Below are 5,866 nucleotides of genomic sequence, written 5' to 3' on the forward strand. Positions count from 1 at the left end.
TGTATTGTGTTTGTAAATAAACCTATTTGGATTTTCGTACTTATCCTGTCGTATGTGTTTTTGACAAGTTATTACCAGCCTGAGTATTCCCATTAATACATTAGATAACTATTTGCTACATAGACAATCGTACTGGTTACTAATTTGTGCTGACTATGACACGTTGAGAGCCGCATCAGACACATGAGACTAATTCAGCTGTCTCATTTCAGACCAGTTAACCTCTGCTCCATTCCCTGCAATTAGCTCATTAAGCACAGCTACTGTCAACACCTCAATTATTCAGCAGCTGCTGGTGTCGGTGTCCTCTCACCTGCTGACTCAGCATGGTATGGCTGCGGATATGGCTTATCGTATCTTAAATTGGTAACACTTACCTTTAGAGGTCCTCAAATTTCATCACACTTGGGTAATGATTAGACAAAGTTTTTTTTATTTCTTTGAAATTAGCACATAACTTCTTTAAAATAATGTACAAATTTATTGTTGCTATTCACAATTGGTAGGTTACTGTTTTTTCCAGTTTCTTTGAAATTTACTCCAAATTGCAAGGTAAGATGGTGACGATTAGCAAATAATTTATTTGAAATTAAATCATAATCCACCACAAAATGTTTTTAGCAGTATCCAAACATTCCTGCTGTTTCCAGAGAAGCAGGTAATAAATAGCTGCTTAGTTCTTGAACACAGAAGATAGGTTCATTGTTTCCTCTGATAAATTACCTTTGAAATGTAAAGTAAACAATTACCCAATAAGCAGTTGATAGTTGGCTATCTATTATTTAATTTCATTAAGTTCTGTAGTACCAAGTTGCATAATTGAGATCACATGCAAAATGATAAACCTTTATGATTAGACCTATAATGTTTTACATGATACAACTGAAGGCTTCAATTGTGATATTCACCCAGAGTGGGGTTGTAAATCAGCCTTTCCTGATTGTGATAGACACTGCGAGTACAGGCGCACAGCAAAACAGAATCTGGCCAGAAGTTCTGTGCTAATTTTCACCAAATTCTCATGAAATTTCAGGGATAAATTCAAAGAAATAAGAAAAAAACTTGGTCCAATTATTCCCTAAGTGTGATGAAAATTGAGGACCTCTAAAGTAAAGTGTTACCCTTAAATTTAGTAGCTGTTAAAGTCTTAATCACACATCTGTCATCCTCTTCCTGCCACAGCCACCAAACCTTTTACAACTCCAACCTGCCCTTCTTTACCCCTATATTGCTACAGGAGAAAGAAACCCACCGTGAGTCAAATGGACTTCATAAACCTTTATATCTGATAAAACATACAAGTAAAAAATTACATTGATGTTCATGGATTGATGAACTCTTTGTTTTGATTTATAACACTTTACTAACCTGAATTACTGAAAGATTGGAACCAAAAGAATCAATGAAGTTCAGCTATATCTATTCTTAAACTTAGTTTCATTATTATCCCTTTGAATTTTTAGATTTTTAATGTTTCTCTTTTATTTACATTTATAGATTTGATCATCCATGTACTGTAAGGAGCCTAAGTGCATTCTTATCTTTTAATATCTTGATTTGAGACTTTTTTCTGGACTTGTCAAGTGAATGTTGCTTATCTAAACTCTTTTAAGGCATTTTTTTTAAATACTACAGCTCTGATTTCAGTTTTTGCAGTGTAAAGAGGAAATTAAACATAACACAAACAAAAATAATTAATGCATTTAGAAGGTAATGGCTATTTGAAGATGCAATAAAGTGGAAAGACTGATTAAAGAGTTTCTACCAACAAGTTATAGCCTTTTCCTATTGATGACCAATATGGAAGTGAGAAACTATATTTGTATGAAACAACAGAATCAGCACTGGCAGGGTAACAGGATGTTTGTGTCATGTGATTTGAATTCTTTATGTTGTAATCTGTCTTTAGTTTCCTTTCTTTTCTTTCTATATTTTCCATGTGGGTCTTAGTTTTATTCTATTTCATCTGGCAAGAGTCCAGATTAAAACTCAAATTTTCCCCCATGCTTCATTTGCTAAAACTAAGAAACACAAAAAGAAAGAAATAAGATTATTATTATTTAACTTGGGAATGAGAATTTTCTCCCCCCCCAACACTTAGGTTTACTTCTTTACTTCTCAAGACCCACCTTTTTCTAGATTTAAAAATATTCTTTCAAGATTTCTAGTCCAGTAAAATTAACTTGCTGCATGAACAGGCAAGAAATGTCCTCATCAAATATATTGGGATACTCTGTATTTAGGCTGTCCTTTTAGCAGTGTGAAATCAGCAGCTGGAAGAAGTATGAGACTTCAAATTGGGGGGTTAGGATTAAATCTGATAGCAAGGTAAGCTAATGTTGATAGACAGCAGTTTGAATTGTAAATATACAGATTTACAGTTACTTTGCCACAGTGAATGATGTAACAAGTGATACAGATGCTAGCTTCAAACATTCTCAAAAACACAGAAGGAGAAAACGACACAGGTAGGATGATATGGATGACAAGCTAAGATTGATATGGTCACAACACTGCGACAAGTAAAGAGTCAAGCTAGGTTTAAGAACTTGGAAAATGTTGGCGGTAAGCTACAAGAAGCTTGAAGTGTTAGCCTAAAGAAGCTAGAAAAAGTTAGCTATAAGCGATAATTAATTGACAGGCAACAGTTACTAGTTCATCTTTGCTAAATGAATTTGGAATATTTAGCTTAAAGTAATGAATAAATGGTTCAGAAACTTTCGCTACATGTAACTTATAGTTGAAAAGTATTCTTCATGTACGGTTAGCCAAATAGTTAGCTAATAGCTCAGCAAACACAAATACAATAAATGAATCATGGAAGTTAGAGGTAGCTCATAGCTGTCGAATAAAATAGTATTTACTGTTGTATTTGACACTGTTATGGAGAATTGGGTTCAGTTTATCACATGATGTTCACAAAATATGGCAGAACAAGCTTTTTGTTGATAAGGTTTGTGAAGTCAGACAGGTAGCTCTGGGCCACCTCAGCATCTTGCTTACTGAGCTGTTCAAGATTTAACTAGACATTATCAAGTACACAAAGTTTAGGCATATTCAAGGTTTAGATATAATGTATAGTGATTATTGAACCATTATATTGCAGAATCAACATCACCACATTACTAAAGATTCTTCTTTTTTTCATTACTATTTAAATATTGTAAATGTGATTGGTAAAACAACACTGTAGCATCTCCTCTCCTATGTTATAGAATCAGCTCCTCATTACGCTGGGTTATATGAGGTTTGACTCGCCGCTGTCATCTGTGAGTCGTGTAATCTGATGTTGAAAGATCAATATGACCAAACTCTGCCCTTCCCCTCGATATCAACATCAGGTGTCAGGTGGCAGCAATAAGCCTAATGGGATGATTTGGCTTATAGTCAGGTGAAGATATGTACACCAGTCTGATGGAGCCGCTCCTTATATTAGCCCAGAGGAATCCAAGTTATTATAATTAAAAGAAGTATGCTTTATATTTGAGATAACTTGAAATTGCTGCACTGTGGATGATAAATCCTCATTACGTTAAAGTTTTTAGGAAGAAACTTAGCGACTTAATCAGAATAGTTTAACCCAAAGGAAAATATATTTATTACAGCTCCTGTTAAACACAATATGAGCTCTTGAAGAAATAATGCAGCTGTAAAGGTGAAACAAGTTAAGTGTAAGCATCTACTATTTGATGTGTTTTTCAATTGATTTATTTTTGTTACTTTTTGCTTCTCTATGTCTTTCTTCTCTATGTAAAGCACATTGAGTCTACCTGTAATGACATGTACTTAATGCTAAATGGAAAAGTAAAGATTATCACTCAGTAGGCTTAATGTATTAATTATATTACAAATTAATTTCATCAGTTTTTAAACAGAATTTTTGAAAAAAAAAACAAGAAAAAAACAAAAAAAAAAAACCTAAATAGTTACGTTTTTAGATGTTGAACTCTAAAATGGAGAAATTTACAGGATATAACCAGGCAAACTGTTCTTCTCCAATGACAAGCTAAGCTACTTAAATTCACTAATGTCCTGGTTTAAAATGAAGAGTAGAATATAATTTGATTTGATCTTCATTTAACAACAGAACAACAGTAATTTTGTCTACAAAATGTCTGACTCTCCTTTTTACTTGCCTACTCAGTCAGTTTTAAGTTTCCATTTAATTTGTAATCATATAAGTATTTTCCCCTCCCAGGTAATTTTGATTACCAGGGATGCACATATTCAATTCTGGCATTGAGTATAGTCTGATACATACTGTAAGTTTTATTTATAAGATGATTTGCAAAATAAAAAAAAAAAATGCAACCACACCAACAATGAACAAGAGGGCAAACGCTACAACAGAAATGCAAAAGCACCATCATGAACGCAAATGCCAAAACACAATTGAAGTAAAGCTACAATTAAGGTTAAAAAAAGGTCAACATTAGCAATTTTCTAAGACACGGTTACACCAACTGACATAGAAATGTTACAAGGGAAGTGAAACATTGTGTTCCTTTTTCTTTTTTAACTTCAGCTATGCTAAATATAGCTACAATGCTAATGCTGTGGCACAACTGATTGTTAAAGCTATACAAGATGACACACCGGTAGATATTAGAAATCACAAGGTGAGACACCTGCAAAGCTATATTTATCATAGCTAAATTCATAGAAAATAAAAACAAACAAACAAACAAAAAAAATCAGACAATTATTCTGAATCAGGTATAACCATCTATTCATAAACTGCTAAAGTTGACCTCTTTTGACTTCTGTTGTGGCTGTTCTTCCATTGTGTTGTAGGGTTTGCCTTTGTGTTTTTTTGTGGTAAGGATGTGTTTTTTCCCTTTGCAAAGCGTTTTTAATTTTTTTAAATCATGTGACACCTCCTGGCCACCGTAGATACAGACTCTGAAAGTTCAATTAGATATTAGAGACAAAGGGTCGATCCATCGAGCAGATCTATTCAGCTCAGTTCTGTGCTTTTCTATGTTTACAACAACCATGTGCATGAACTAGTTGATTCATTTTAGGCAACGCAAAAACATCACAAAGGAAGATAACAACAGCGACTCAGCTGTTTGGAGATATTTCACTTTTTTCACCAACAACTCTGATGCAAAACGTGAAACATCTGCTAGATGAAGCCCTCAAGTTTCCACTCCTGAGCTTCACAGTTTGATTGTTGTTTCTGTAAGTATCTCTAATTTACTCACCACACATTCACACATTTATAATCCCTTGGATGATAACACGGTAAGTCTATATGTGTTTTTTTTTTTTTTCATTTTGATAACAAATTTAGAAAAGCTTGAAAAATATAATCCTCCGTCTTATCCTCATTATAAGGGATTGAGAATTTTAAATCAATACTGGCACCATAGCCCATGCACTGCATTGACGGTTAAAAATTTGGATCACTGTGTCTTTAATGATTACATATGTTTATGTTTGTTTCTCTCATTGGTCGACTGGTTATCGCTAGCAAACACAGCAGGAATGTAAGGGAGAGTTTGTGTATGTAGGTGTTTATGTGTTCATGTGTTAATGTGTGTCTGACTGTCTGCGTGCGTGTGAGTGCAGGTAAAAGCGAGACACCCCCGGCCCGTAAAGCGATCCTAACACCATGAATAATGGAGAGTGCCGTGGCAGAGAGGATAAGTTCTCTGTGCAAGGCTCCTTTTTCACAGGGCTTTCTCCTGTGGGTCACGTGAGTGCTGAGATGACAGTAATTTTTCATGAGTCGTGTGTTGTTTGGTTGTATGGTCATGTATGTTGCCCAGGTACGAGACCTCCAGGCAGCCGTCACTACCTCTGCATGTCCTGAGTCTGTTTCCCCGCAGCTCCACACGCCCAGACGGCTCTGCACCTCAAC

Source organism: Halichoeres trimaculatus, unplaced genomic scaffold (assembly GCF_033239565.1).
Source record: "Halichoeres trimaculatus isolate MK-OKI-2021-1 unplaced genomic scaffold, fHalTri1.1 fHalTri1_scaffold_16, whole genome shotgun sequence".
Classification (NCBI taxonomy): Eukaryota; Metazoa; Chordata; class Actinopteri; order Labriformes; family Labridae; genus Halichoeres; species Halichoeres trimaculatus.